The sequence below is a fragment of the Canis lupus genome, chromosome 25, assembly GCF_011100685.1.
Source record: "Canis lupus familiaris isolate Mischka breed German Shepherd chromosome 25, alternate assembly UU_Cfam_GSD_1.0, whole genome shotgun sequence".
Classification (NCBI taxonomy): domain Eukaryota; kingdom Metazoa; phylum Chordata; class Mammalia; order Carnivora; family Canidae; genus Canis; species Canis lupus.
The window spans coordinates 9,755,261-9,770,516 of record NC_049246.1 but is presented as its reverse complement, the minus strand read 5'-3'; the positions used below and the strand labels follow the sequence as shown (position 1 = coordinate 9,770,516).

At 44.5% G+C, this 15,256-nt stretch overlaps 1 protein-coding gene and 1 long non-coding RNA gene across 3 annotated transcripts in view; one reads left to right on the top strand and one right to left on the bottom strand.

Annotated features, from left to right (window-relative positions):
- Positions 1-3,181, bottom strand: part of KATNAL1 (katanin catalytic subunit A1 like 1) — a 114,169-nt gene extending 110,988 nt beyond the window's left edge. For both annotated transcript variants that reach the window (XM_038573356.1, XM_038573355.1), the window contains exon 1: positions 3,034-3,181. The gene's annotated coding sequence lies outside the window, so the exon portion shown is untranslated. The remainder of the gene's footprint in view (positions 1-3,033) is intronic.
- Positions 3,182-3,291: 110 nt separating this feature from the next.
- LOC102155683 lies at positions 3,292-10,375 on the top strand. The gene is made up of 3 exons (XR_005378406.1): positions 3,292-3,986; positions 4,863-5,215; positions 10,063-10,375. It is a non-coding gene; the product is annotated as an uncharacterized LOC102155683 (long non-coding RNA).
- The last annotated feature ends 4,881 nt before the right edge of the window (positions 10,376-15,256 follow it).

Sequence of the window (15,256 nt, the reverse complement as noted above, 5' to 3'; positions counted from 1 at the left end):
TTCTCCCACTTCCTTTCAAACATGGTCCCACTCGCTCACATACGGTCCCACATACGTACACACCCCAAAAGTGCTGCTATCAATTTTATCCCTTAATACTTAAATACTTATCCCTTTATCCCTTAAATACTTCTACAATCCCTGTCTTTCCATAACTCCAACTACTTAGTTCAGACTCTTCATTTTTCTATTGTACTTTCTCCCCCACTAAAACCAGTTTCCCCACATGATCTCCCCTCTTCAAAGTCCATTCTCCACACTTCAGCTGGAGTTATCTTTCTAAAATACAAACCCGACAACACCACTACTACTCCATTCGAAATTTGATGGCTGTCCCATGTTGAAAAAAAAAACCTTCCAAACTCTTTATCATGGTACCAAGTACTTTACCATCTTCCACCCACTACACTGCAAGTACTCATACTCTGGGACTGAGGTATAAGAAAGACCTAGGGTTCTGCAAACACAAACCACTAGAAATTATCCTTTGCCATTTGCCTAAAATGACTTTCCTCATCTTCTCTTCCATTGAAAGGTTACTCAACTTTCTTAACACAAGTCAAATGTCACACCATACTGGAAACTTCCCCTAATCTCCTTAGGGTCAGAATCTTTCTACCAATGGGTACAGAGAATGGCATCAGGGGCTGAGATCATGACTTAAATGAGTTATACCCCACCTGAGTTGAAATCCCAGGTTCAAACTTTATCACCTATGACTCTGGACAAGATCTCTTAGTTTGCTTCCTCATTTCTAAATAACAGTAGCTAGAAATTTTTATGAGAATTAAATAATGGGCTACGTGCAAAATACTGCACGGAGCCTCACTAAAATTAAGTATTCAATAACAGTTAAATGTTATATGACTATTTATTCCCACTCTGGGATCCTACAGTAACTTGCACCTACCTCTATCATACTATTGTGATGATGTAACTGTTTGCTCATACAGAACACAGATTATCTTCTATCATCTTTTTATTCCCACTACCAGGCATAATATACAATATAATAGGTTCTTTTGTAGATTTTATTTATTTATTCATGAGAGACACAGAAAGAGGCAGAGACACAGGCAGAGGGAGAGGCAGGCTCCATGCAGGGAGCCCGATGTGGGACTCGATCACTGGACTCCAGGATCACGCCCTGAGCCAAAGGCAGACGCTCAACCACTGAGGCACCCAGGTGTCCCCAATATAATAGGTTCTTAACAAATCTTGAATAAACAAATAAAATGCTTCCAACCCCTAATAAGGCCTCAATTTTTTTATAATGGTCTTACAAAATTTACTTTCCATATCCTTGTAAAAAATTGGTACTTTAAGTAAAATTTACAAGCCAGTCTTATTTTGAGAAAAAGGGAATTTTGTAGGGGCGCTGTGTTATTTTCTTGTTTAAAACACAGTCTGGGGAGCTGGGTGACTCAGTCAGTTAAGCATCTGCCTTTGGCTCAAGTCATGCTCCCAGGGTCCTGGGATCAGTCCTGCATCAGACTCCCTGCTGCTCAGTGGAAAGTTTGTTTCCTCCTCTGCCCTTGCCCCTTCCCACTTGTTCTCTCTCAAAACTAATTTTTTTTTTTTTAAGTTTAAAAATAAATAAATAAATAAAACACAGTTGGTCAAGTGTCTGCCTTTGGCTCAGGTCATGATCTCAGGGTCTTGGGAATCAAGAAGCTCTGCTAAGCTGGGAGCCTCCTTCTCCCTGTCCCTCAGCTGCTCCCTCTGCTTGTGCTAATAAATTCTTTTTTAAAAAAATGATGTAAAACACACAAAATAAGACCACTCTACTATCAATTTTTTCCACATACTCTATAAAATACCAAATTTCTAGGATCGTTATCTACCTGTTGAAAAAATTTTAAAAGATAATCAAGGCAGGTTTTTTAAATCTGGTGGGCTTCCTTACCACCAAGGCCTGAGCCAACTCTAAGGACTAAGGTGTATTGCAGAGTTTTTTGTTTTTTGTTTTTTTTTAAGTAGAACACGGCATTTTTCATTCTGAAAACATGCTACCGAGAAATTCTAAAGAACATTAAAATAATCAAAGAAAATAATTACTACTACTCACTGCTTTAAAAAAAAAAAAAAAAAAAGACCAGTCTGTGCTTTAAAAATCACTAGTAATTTAAAGCTAAATTAATCTTCAAATATGTGTAGGTAATGTTCAAGCTAGTATTAAGTAGGGGTGAGGGGGGCTCATTTTACAATATTGACCCTCAATAAATAAAACGCAAAAGGCAGAACGGTTTTTTTTTAAGGTATTACTATATAATAGCATGGTCTCTACTTCTACACTTGACCTTTAAATATTAATGCCCTCTGAGTAATTATTAATGGCTTTAATATGCAAACACCTCCGAGCTACTTCAGAATAAACATGATTAAATATCTAAAAATAAACGTATTAGGGAAAGGAGAAAGGCCTGTTAAAAAAAACCGTTTCTCGGTCTCCCATCAAATGTGTGCCATACATACGGTTCGGCACCGAGCGGCAGCAGCAACCTGGGAGGGTCAGAGGCGCCGCAGGCCCGAGGCCCTGCAGCTGGGGCGGCTGCTCATCACCGAGACTACCGGGGGCGGTGGCCCAGCCCAGTCGGGGTGGGGCTGAGCGCTGTTAACCGGGGCGGGCCAAACGGCAGGACGGGAAGCCCAAGTCTCACCTCCACTTCCCTTTCCCAGCGCAGAGCGCAGTTCGGCGACCACCCAAGAGCCCCAGCACCACAAAGACACAGATTTTCTCTGGCCCGGTAGGCTCAAAGTTTATCGGTCTTTCCCAGCAGCCAGGGCCGCCGGGCTTTGTAGTTCGCCGGTCCAGGCCACGCCGCCACGGCCGCAAGCCTGCGGGGCCGCTAAACTACGATCCCCATAATGCCCCGCGAGCCTCGAGCTCCCACTGTTCTCCACCTCCCCTGCCGGCGCCCCGACCGCCGCGCCGCCGCACCGCCTAGGCGGCGGGACACTGGGTGGGGCTGTCAGCCTGGATACCCCCCCACCTGCTCTCCTGCTTGCGCCCCTCTCCCTCGGATTCATTACCTAGGTGCCGCAGCTCGGCCGCCGGTTGGTGATGCGGCCCGGTTGGGGGAAGGGCACAGGCCTCTGCGGCCGCCGAGTCCGTTAGTTCCCGACGTGCGTGAAGAGGCGGCGGCGGCGGCGTACGGTTGCCATGGCAGCCGCGAGGCGAGCGGTGGGGGGAGCACAGAGGCTCACAGTCAACTCGGGGGAGGAGCCTGAGAACCCCGCCCGGGTGCGGGGGAAGGGCGGCGCAAGGGTGAGGCGGAGAGGGGCGGGCGGTGACCTGGAGGAGGACGCGCGGCTGATCGAGCTCGGGGACTGCCCGACGAGCCCTGCCGCGGCCGCGGCCAATCCCTCGGCCGGACGCTGGTCCGCTGCGGTCGGCGGAGCGCCTCGGTGCCGCTCTATTCTGAGACGGTAGCTGTGGCGCCGGAGGAGGCAGCGCCGGGCGTCTCGCCGCCGGGCTCCGTAAAGGTCGTCGGGCCCGGGCCGGCCCGTCCCCCTTTGGCCTTTCCACCAGCAAAATCCCATTTGCAGTGTTGCACACCCTCTGCCGCTTTCGGAGGAGCAGGGTGGAGAGGAGTCCCTTAGTAAGGTGTAGAGCGTACGGCCTTTCGGATTGTTGAGGTCTGAGAACGCCTAAGAGGCGCCGATTTGGGCTGAACGTTTGAGGCGTATGCTATTCCTGAGGTGATGGTTTGTGGACTCTGCAGCAGCCTTCTCAGAGGTGCGGGGCCGGGGCCGTAGAAACCGTAGAAACCGCAGAACCGCTTCTCGGTTCCCGCCCTGCCCCTACCCGGGGCAGCGGATCCCCGGGGGCAGTTCACTCCCGGATGCGGAACGCCTTACTCTGCAAAATGGAGACGATGTCTAGTGCCCAGTGCCTTGGAGAAATCAGGGCGTCGATACCGATGGACCACTGTGAAACAAAGACTGGCATTTAACAATGTTTAAATCTTATTTAACCCTTCGTGGTAAGAGTCAGAAGAGGGGTGGCCGGAGGGGAGGCTGGGGTGCGGCTGAAGACGGAATTCTCTAGTGATGGAGAAGCTCTGTCTCTTCCTTAGGCTTCGGGTTACAGAGGCATATGCCTTTGTCAAAACTCATGGAATAGTACCCGTAAAATCTGCACATTTCACTGTAGGTGAATGTACCTCAAAAAAAAAAAAAAAAACATAAAAATAATTCAAGATCAGTCTTAGCAACTTACAAATATACAATACAGTGTTGTTAACTTTGGTCACCAGGCTGTACCTTACATCCCCAGGACTGACTTATTTTACAATAGGAAATTTGTACCCTTCGACCACCCTCCTCACCCACTACTCCCAATCCCCACATCTGGCAACCACCAGTCTGTTCTCTGCATCTGTAACATCGTTATTAGAGCTGTAGACTCTAATAGAAACCACGGAGATGGTCTCTGTCCAATCTCCAGACTTTGCAGATGAGGAAAATGAGACCTAGTAATTTAAATAAACGGAGGAAGGGGGGCGGCAGAATTACCCTGTCATTTTCTACCAATAAATGTCTCTTGAGAAATTATGATTGAAAATAGCAAGCTGCTTACTGTGCATGTCATCCAGTTCTCAGTCGGGGTCACCTTGTCCACAGAAATTTTGTTAAAATTGACTCAAGTCCCTTTCCCACCTCGTGTGGAAAGGCCAATGTTCTCTCCAAGATGGTACAATCCCTGGGGGTTTTAGAATCTCAGGGTCACTTCTGGCTGAGTTCTTGCTCTCTCTGAACACATGGACTCTCTCACATCTCACCTTCTGCAGCGCTTTTCTCTCCTGCTGACACAGTTTGGAAATCAAGCCCTTTTCTTTGGTTGGTCATTTGTATAACAGGTTCCGCTGAAGGTTTGGAGCAGCTGAAGGGTTTTAAATGAAGGATGCAGATAACCTAAAGTTAGAATTCCCTGGTCTTGGAAGGACCTCGGTATCCTAATGGCATTGGTATCCACCAACCCATATCCTTTTTCAGCAGAAATGGCAACCCTGCACTAACCAACATCTCCCTGGCCCTCTCTCTCTTCTTTTCTCTCTTTATATAATACTTTTAGTTATCTCTGTTTCCTAACCTATACCTTCAGGACCACCTTCTACTCCTCAACTATTTATCAAAGTATTTTCCTACACAAAGAAAGCACTTGGCCCAAGAGGAACTGTAGTGCCAGCTATCAAAATCATGTTTCAACTCGGTATGTATCTGCATATTCTATTTGATTCAGCCCAGAGTATACTCAGTAAATATTAAGCTTATGCACATGACCTATCTAGGCTACCTGCATAGGGGGTTCAGTTATGAAAACTTTTCAATGCAGGGACACCTGGATGGCTCAGCAGTTGAGCGTCTGCCTTGGGCTCAGGGCATAATCCCAGAGTTCTGGGATTGAGTCCCAAATTGGGCTCCCTGCCAAGAGCTTGCTTCTCTCTCTGCCTATGTCTCTGCCTTCTTTCTGTGTCTCTCATGAATAAATAAAATCTTTAAAAAAAAAAAAACTATTCAGTGTAAATGAGGAAGCAGTTGATAGTAGCTGGAACCTGATGTCGAAGAGAAAGAAAAGAACCTAAAATCTCCATCATCGGGATCCCTGGGTGGCGCAGCGGTTTGGCGCCTGCCTTTGGCCCAGGGCGCGATCCTGGAGACCCGGGATCGAATCCCACGTCGGGCTCCCGGTGCATGGAGCCTGCTTCTCCCTCTGCCTGTGTCTCTGCCTCTCTCTTTCTCTCTGTGACTATCATAAATAAATAAAAATAAAAAAATCTCCGTCATCATAGCTTATATTGTACAGAAGTAATGACAGCATTCAAGCAATAAAATCCAGAACAAAACCTGAGTTAATGCTTAGTAGCAATAATGACATCCTTATAGAAGCAACACCTGGGCTTGTCACCTCTAGCAATTTGATCACAACTCTGCATATATAATGAACATATAAATAGAGTCTCCTTTACTCCTGGAGAAGATGATACTGATCTGCTATCAGCTGAACACATGTTTTTGTAGTAGAGATGATAGGTTCACCTGATCCATCTAGCCCTCATCTGATTTCCCTTGTGACCAGTCACTTGCATTTACAAGGCAGCTGGCCAGGGTTGTAGTGCAGTCTACAGCCATGAAGAAGTCTGCAAATGCAAGGCCCCAATGCATAACCCTCCTTGTTTTTTTTGAAGTCAGAATCCCCAGAGAAGCAGCTCAGCAGGACAAACCACTTAAGGAGAATGATGACAGCAGTGAAAGGCAGCAGCTGCCTTGAAGTAAGCTGAAGGAGGATGGTCACAGAGGAAGAACATGAGCTCCTGAAGCACAACCTTAGAAAACCTAGCATGGCTGTGGACAGTTGGGAAGGAATGAGAACTGACAATAGTTTATTCTTTTCACTGGAGACTTTGGATTAGTTCAAGTAATAGTTAAACACACTGTGCAAATCTGAAAGTAATAACGGATTAATCTACATGGACAATATGGTCATGAGCCATTGCCCTCATTAAAGAGACTTAGCACATCTAGGGGCGACTAGGTGGCTCAGTTAATCATCTGCCTCACCCGGGTCATGATCTCGGGGTCCTGCTCAGCGAAAGAGTCTGCCTCACTCACCTTCTGCCCCTCCTCCCCGCTTCTGCATGATCTCTCTCAAATAAAAATCTTAAAAAAAGATTTAGCACATCTGGTTCAAAGTCAGACATTTTTCCTCAGTTCTCAGTCTTGGCCGCTATAGCATTTGACTTTGCTGGCCACCCTCCTTAGTGGTTCATGACCTTGGTTCTCCTCAAAGCATGCTTCATTGTGTTATTCACCAGCTCTTCTACCAGCTTCTTAAGTGGAAATAGCTCCCAACATTGAATCAATACACCCTCTCCATTTATAGGGTTTCACCTCTTGGCTCTGGTTGACACTCAGATTTCCCTTACTAGTTCTGATCCACAAGCTCCAATACTGCCTCAAGCATGTTGTGCACTTCCTTACCTTGTTCTATATGATAATCTCTTCACCTGGAATGCTATCCCCCTACCCTAAATTCTACCTATTATGCAAAAACTGCCTCAGGCCTCTACATGAAGCCTTTCCTGATCATTCCTGCTCACAATCCTATTCCTGCTCTGTACTCACAAAATTTCCTGCCTGTATCACCCACTTAGACAACGTACCATCTAGTGGCAGCTCACGCATTATTTACTCATTGGCTTTTGTCTTTTCTCCTCACTGGATTTCAAACTCCTCTGACGTACATTTCTGGGTATTTCCAATACATCTTTAATACCTTTCATATGGGATCCCTGGGTGGCGCAGCGGTTTGGCGCCTGCCTTTGGCCCAGGGCGCGGTCCTGGAGACCCGGGATCGAATCCCACATTGGGCTCCCAGTGCATGGAGCCTGCTTCTCCCTCTGCCTGTGTCTCTGCCTCTCTCTCTCTCTCACTGTGTGCCTATCATAAATAAAAGTTTAAAAAAAAATTTAAAAAAAAAATACCTTTCATATAAGGACACAATATTTTTGATTCATGGCTCCTTCTCTCTTGAGTTAAACCTCCCCTCTCTTGCTTTCCCCCTTCTGATGCTATAGAGGACATTAATAGACTCCTAATATAAATATCCCTGAGGCCTATGGAAAAGTGTGGGCCCCCATATGTGTTCAGTGGATGAGCGAGTACCTTAAGAGGCAGTTCCCCTAAGTCACTTTTGGTGTGGAGAGTTTGGGAGGTAAGGGACACTGAATTCCAATGCTCAAAGTCACTACTAGGTCCTAGAACAAAGTTTAATAGGTCATGAAATCAATTTCATGCATCCTATCCAGCTTTTTAATGTTTAAAATGTGATAGGGTAAGATAGAGTGGGGTAAGGTAGATTCAAACAGAAGCAATAGGAACGAAATGCAGAGTGTATGCACATAGTTCTAGTCAAATACAACAGTCATTGGACTTTGGGCTTCAAACCTACCCTCCCTCTACTGCTGGTATTGGTGGAGCTGGAACTAGGCAACCCACATATCTCCTTTGTCTTCTAGCTCCTGGATATAGTAGGGAAGAGCACAAGGCTGGAAGAAGAGGAAGCCAACTTGCTGACATGGTCGCTTCCTGTTAGCTTGCTATTCCTATCAGCATCACTCTAGCAATGGCCTTTTAGCCTGGAGGCAGTAATTTCTGTCTCAGGCTTCTAGTGGCACTTCCAGAACCAGCCTCACAGCACCACTTCTCCCTCCACCCCAGACTTAGCAGCATGAGTCAGGCAGTGTGTTTCTGCAGAGGTCTGGGTCCCACAACCATGTTCCTTCTCTTCTAAGCTGCTGGGTTCTGAGAACCCACCCTCCCCTCCACTCTTTGATCTCTCGCCCCAAAGGCAGTTACCTGCTACTTGCAATTATTGTTGACGTGTTACTCCAGTGTTCTTTTTAAAATTTTACAGCCGCTCCAACATCTATTTAATCAATTCCCTCTGCTAAATTCTCTCTGCTGAAATACTTGCCTTGGTTTCTTTTTTTTTTCCTGAGTGGTGGACCCTGACAAATATGAATTGTGAAATAAAACATAGCTCCTGCTGTGAATGTCAGTCCAAAAGGTTTAAGAAACACTACCTTAGATGAGGGGGAGAGTTCTTCAATAGACAGTTGCCCTAAGTGCTGAGGGGCCAGTCCTACCACACACAGGTGCTCTGCATCTCAGGTATGTGAAGAGCAGAGACAGAGACCCAGGCCTGCCATAGCAGCTCTCACCATTGGACGCCAGGCCTAGCTAGCTTGGCCCATAAAAATCACTGCTGGTGAGCCTACAGTTCTCTACCAGTTTGGATGGAACCCCATGCTTCATCTGGAGTCTGACCTCTCTTGGATATGTAGAAAACTCAGCTTTTTAAAGTTGCCCTTCTACACTTTTTAGCAAGTGGAGGAAAACAAAAGTTAACAATGAAAAAACAAGGAAAAAAAAGAAAAGAAAAAAGCAAAGAAGTGGTACCAGAGACCTCATTAAGTGGGACTTGGTGAGTCAAAGAGAAGGATGAAAAAGATAGATTTCAGGGTGCATTTTTTTCTCTGATGCTGCCTTTTCTCACAGGTGATATGAGGAGGTAGTAGCCAAGAAAAGGAAGGGGAGAAACTTTTCCCTATGTTTCTGCCATATCCAGCCCAAATGAGTCTTTTTGCTCTATTTTATTCATGAACTTACTATGCTTCTGCTTCAATGCTCCCATTAGAAGGGAGACACTCTTTAAAGACCAGAACTATTAGGCCAGCCTCATTTAATCACATAGTCTTAATGAACTGCTTTACATTTGGGGAATTCCAAATATTTCTTATGTATGCCAAAATAAACAACAGAACCTCTTAGCAGTCGCCTGTGGGGATTCTCCTTGCTTATGATTTTGTATTTCTTTATGCTAATTTAGAAATATGAACAGAAAACCCAGGACTCGGGGCTGTTAAGTGGATTTGTAACAGTCTGGAGTGTTGTGGGTATGTTAACTCAATGAATGAATGTACAGTCCTCTGTGATAGCTGGAGTAATAGTTCTTTCATTGAGCACTGCAGTAAGTCATCTTGTATATTCAGCAAGCTGCTAATACATTAGCAACACATCTTTCACCTGTTTTAGGACCTTACATTTAGTAGAGGAATACATAACTGAATGTGAATTGCTCAGGCAAATGTTGGCAAGTTACTTCATTTGTGACGTGTAGAACATTTTCTAGCGAACTGAAAAGCATGTCACCTTGTGATTTCACCAGTGAAACACATTACAATGTAGGTGGCATGTCACAGAGGAAAAGCAGTTTGTGATCAGGTTTTCTATTTGTAAAAGGCAGTGTTGTGCCAAGCAACCACAAGCACAAAACATTTTAAGTCTGAATGAAAAAAGGAGCGGTACAGCTGGGATCCCATTTCCCCTTCCAAGAAGATATAAGCCACTCTAGGGGGCTACTCCCGGTACCGGAATCCTTTGCCTGTTTTTTTTCTGTGTCCTATTTTAGTTTGGCCTGTAGGGAATTGAAAGGGATGTGTTTAAGAGGTAAATTCTATTTCCTCTCTTCCCTCTTGTTTTTCTGCTATATTTTAGGTCTTCTTTGTGATTTATGTGCGTAAATGATGACTTATGTGAATCATTCCTAAATGGTTAACTATTGAAGCAAACCGTTCATCATCCAGTTCTCTGCAATACCCTTGCCTTATGTTCACCAGGCTGCTTCCTCTTTTCTCAAATCCCACCACAAATTTCACGTCTTCAAGAAGCCCTCGCTGATAGCTACAATGAAGACTTCTAACAGCCTTTATTCATCCTTGTCTCTGTCCCTTTTCCCCATCTCTCCGGTTAACTGTTGTCATTATCTGACAGTGAAGTCACAATGAAATAAAGGACAGCAATCTCCTAAGTTTTGTGCTCTTTCTTCCTTCTTGCTCTGTGCCTAGATTTATGCCTTCATAACAAATAAGCATGTTGTTTTTTAAACAAATATCACAGTGAAGCAAGTCAAATGAATTTTTTGGTTTCCCAGTGCATATAAAAGTTATGTATACACTATACTATAACCTTTAACTGTGTAATAGCATTATGTCTAAAAAACGATGTACTGGCGCATCTGGCTGGCCCAGTTGGTGGAGCGTGTGACTTTTTTTTTTTTTTTAAGATCTTATTTATTCATGAGAGACACAGAGAGAGGTAGAGATATCAGCAGAGAGAGAAGCAGGCTCCCTGTAGGGAGCCTGATGTGGGACTCGATCCCAGGACCCCGGGATCACACCCTGAGTCAATGGCGGACGCTCAACCAGTGAGCCATGCAGGTGTCCCAGAGTGTGACTCTTGATCTCAGGGTTGTGAGTTTGAGCCCCATGTTCTGTTGTAGAGATTGCTTAAAAAGAAAAATAAAATCCTTAAAAAATCTTAAAAATATAAATTAATAAATATGATGTACATACCTTAATACAAAGACCCTTTATTGCTAAAAGATGGGTTTTCAGCTGGTGAAGGATCTTGCCTCACTGTTGATGTCTGTTGACTGATCAGGTTGGTAGTTGCTGGAGGTTGGGGTGGCTGTGCCAATTTCTCAAAACAAGACAACAGTGAGGTTTGCCCAAGTTTATACCTGGAAAGTTAGTTCACTCATTTTTAACTACTGCAACCATAAAGTACAGTTTCTTTCCAACCTTCATGTCTTGGTGTGTCTGGGCTACTGTAACAAAAAAAAAAAAAAAAAAAAAAAAAAAAACATAGACTGGATGGCTTATAAACAAATTTATTTCTCACATTTCTGGAACCTGAGCAGTTCAAGATCAAGTCACTGGCAGATTCGATGTCTGGTAAGAGCCAGCTTCCTACCTCATTGACAGTAGTCTTCTTGCTATGACCTCACATGGCAGAAGGAGAGAGGGAACTCTCTGAGGTCTTTCATAAGGACACTAATTCCCACTCATGACAGCTCCACCCTCATTACCTAATCAAATATCCCAAAGATCCCACTTCCAAATACCATCGCATTGTGGGGTAGAGTTTGAACATATGAATTTGGAGGGGACACAATCATTTGGTCTGCAGCATTCTACCCTTGGCCCCTTAAAATCCATGTCCTTTTCATGTCATCAACTCTAACATCCAAAATCTCATCTAAATCAGTTAATATTCACTCTAAGGCAAATTCCTCTTCAGCTGTAAGCTGGTGAAACAAAACATGCCATGTACTTCCAAAACACAAAATGGTGAGATAGGCACAGGACTAATTTTCCCATTCCAAAGTTAGAAACAGGAAAGAAAGGAGTGAGGTCCAGAGTTAAGACCCAAACCCAAGAAGGCAAATTCCATTAGACCTTAAGGCTGAAGACTAATCCTCTTTGGCTCGATGCTCTGCCCTCCAGGTGCACTGGGGTAGACGTCCCACCTTCCAGACACACTGGGGTGGTGATCTTGCTTTCCCAGCTTTGTCAGGCAGAAATTAGGCCCTAGGGCTCCCAACAGCCCTGTCCCCATGGCTTTGGGTGGTCTCAACTGCTGTGACTCCCCTGGACACCACTCTTAGGCTCCAAGGTCCCATCCTTTGAAATTTAAGTGAAGGAAGCCATGTCCCCAGGGATTGTATACTCTGTAGGCAGTGCAGATACCACCAGAGTTTGCTGCCTGCACTCTCTCGGGGGTCAACCACTGCAGCCCGCACTGTACCTGGGCCCACTGACATCTCATTTGGGCCCAGCTAGGAGCATGGCTAGGGTGTGTGGTTGCAGTCATGGGGTGTGAGGTGAGGCAGTGCCCAGCAGTTCGCACTGAGCTCCTGCAAGTGCCAGCAACCCCTCTTCAAACTCCTCTTCCCTGCCTTCCCACTCTGGGCCTATGTGGGAATGGTAGGCCTGATGATCTTTAAATCACCCTGAGGAATCCTTGGTCATTCCTCCATTGTCTTGGAGAATAGCACCTGGCTTCTGCCAAAGTCACTGATCCATACTAATCTCTTTATCAGATGGTCACTTAGCCACACCCTTAGTGTTCTCTCCCAAATAGGCTTTCTCCTTCCTTTTATGGAGACAGACTGAGAATTTTCCAAATATTTAAGTTCTGGTTCCTTTGTGATTAAAAATTCCATCTTTAAGTCATTTCTCTCTTCTTGAATTTTACTATAAGGAGTCAGGAAGAACTGGGCTGCTCTTTCAACACTTTGCTTAGAAATTGCTTCAGCTAAATATCCAATTTCATTGTTAGTGTGAAAGGATTTCAATCTCAAATGGAACCAAGGATATGAAACGGAGAATCTCAAGAATGTGCCTCCAGGGGTGCCTTCAAGACTTAGTCAGCTAAGCAGCTGCCTTCAACTCAGGTCATGGCCCCAGAATCCTGGGATTGAGCACCCCCACCCCCACCCCACCCTACTCTCAGGCTCCCTGCTCAGTGAGGAGTCTGCTTCTTCCTCTTTCCTTCCTCTTGCTTGTGCTCTCTCTTCTCTCTCTCTCAAATAAATACAAAAAAAAAAAAAAAAAATGCACCCTCAAGAGACTAATTTCCAGTAAATGCCTGACTCATCCAAAACCCATATTTACTGCCTGATCAATGAACATCCAAAACGAATCTCATTCCATCCTTAAAACAATGAACTCGCTTGGACTCTGGCTCAAGCCCCCCCCCCCCCACACCTTTCATTGCATTCCTTGCCCATAAATATTCACCCCAGACACTGAATGGACTGGCCTGTAGCTTGCATTTCCCAAGTTGTATTCCTCTGCTATTCCTGAATAAACTCAACTTTAGGTAATTTGAGATTGCCTTGTTGTGCCCAAGATTGCGAATCTGAGAAACCACCAAGGAGCCAACACGGATGCAAGCGCACGAAGGTTTATTAGCAAGCTCGAGCTTGGGTCCAAGTATACCCGACAAAGCGGAGCAGGGACTTGGACCCCAAAGTGGTTTACAGCTGGGTTTTTTATAGGCTGGTCTAGGGGATTTTCAGAAGGGGTGGAGGAATTTCTCAAGTTCTGTTTACATTCTGATGTGGGGATTTCAAGGGCATTGAGCTCTGTTCTCATTCTAATATGGGACTTTCTACCACGGTCGTGGGCTCTGTTGTCTTTCTGATATGGGATTCTCTGCTGAAGGCAATTCTGAGCTCTGTTGTCTTTCTGATATGGGATTACCTGCCGAGGACATTGAGGACATTCTGCAGTTTTTCCCATAAAGTTCAGCTCTTATTCACAGGGGCCTAAGATGGCTGTACTTGTGCTAATGCTAAACTTTAGGTGGGATGGCCTTAATTTTTCTCAGCCTCCACAGCCTCAGTTGACCACTTTATTTAGGCTGACACTTGCTAGTTCTAACTTCCACAAAACACTAGAACATGAACAAAATTCAGTTGTTTGCCACTTTATAAAAATGATGGCCATTCCTCCATTCTCCAATAAAATGTTCCTCACTTCCATTTAAGACCTCATCAGAATGGCCTTTACCATTCCCTTTCTACCACCATTCTGTTCAGTATTAAGAAGATTGAGGCTTTCCCTACAGCTCTCCTCTGAGTTCTCACCAGAATCACCCTTAATGGTCCGTTCACAGCAATGTCAGCCTTTTCTAGCATGCACCTCAAAATTCTTCCAACCTCTACCCATTACCCAGTTCCAAAGCCATTCCACATTTTTTAAAGATTTTTTTCCTTGTTTGAGAGAGAGAGGGAGAGAGAGAGAGAGAGAGAATTTGAAGCAGACTCTATACTGAGCACAGAGCCTGACACAGGGCTTAATCTCATGACTACAAGATCATGACCTGAGCCAAAACCAAGAGTCAGATGCTCAACAGACTGAGCCACCCAGGCACCCCCCATTCCACATTTTTAAGTATTTGTTTGAGCAGCACCACATTCCTGATACTTCACTAATCTAAAGGTTGTACAATGAATATCTGTGGATGTTACTTTGTACATATGTGCAAAGGACTTAATAGAATTTATGCCAAGAAGGACAATAATAGATAGCAAAACATGTTCATCTTCAATTTTCCTAGATTTTACTAAGTATTTCCTAAACTGATTGTATCCATTTATACTCAAAACAGAACAGGAGAATTTCTACTTCTCGATATCTTGGAATTATCCAACATTTTAGTTTTTGCTGGTCTGACAAGTACGAAAAGCACAAGATGTATTTGAGTTTAATATGGATGTCATTGTAGGAGTATTGTCAAGTCAAGAAAATGAGGCAGAAGCAGAGGAAGTCAGATATAAATTAGGTAGTATATTAGTTATCTATTATAACAAATTACCACAATCTTATGGGCTCAAGACAACACACTTTTCTTATCTCAGTTTCAATGGGTCAGGAATCCAGGCACAGTTCAGAAGGGTCCTCTACTTTAGGGTGTCTCACAGGCTGCAGTCAAAGTGTTGGCCAGGTCTGGGGTCTCATCTGAGAGCTTGACTGGGAAGGACCCACTTTCAAGTTCACATGGTCACTGGCAAGATTTAAGTCTTGCAGATGGTTGGACTGAGGGCCTTAGTTCCTTACTGGCAGTCAGCCAGAGTCTACCTTCAGTTTTCTGCTATCTGAACCTCTTCACAGGATAGCTCATAACATGCCAACTTGCTTCATCAAAACCAGCAAAGGTGAGACTTGGATAGCAAAACTTGACAAAATCTTCAGTAATCTATTCATGGATAATAATATTCAAGGATAATGTCTAGTAATCTATTTATCTTGCATATTCTACTAATTAGAAGCAAGTCACAGATTCCACCCATACTCGAGGGGATTACCCAGAAGTGTGACTATTGGGAAGTAGGGATTATTAC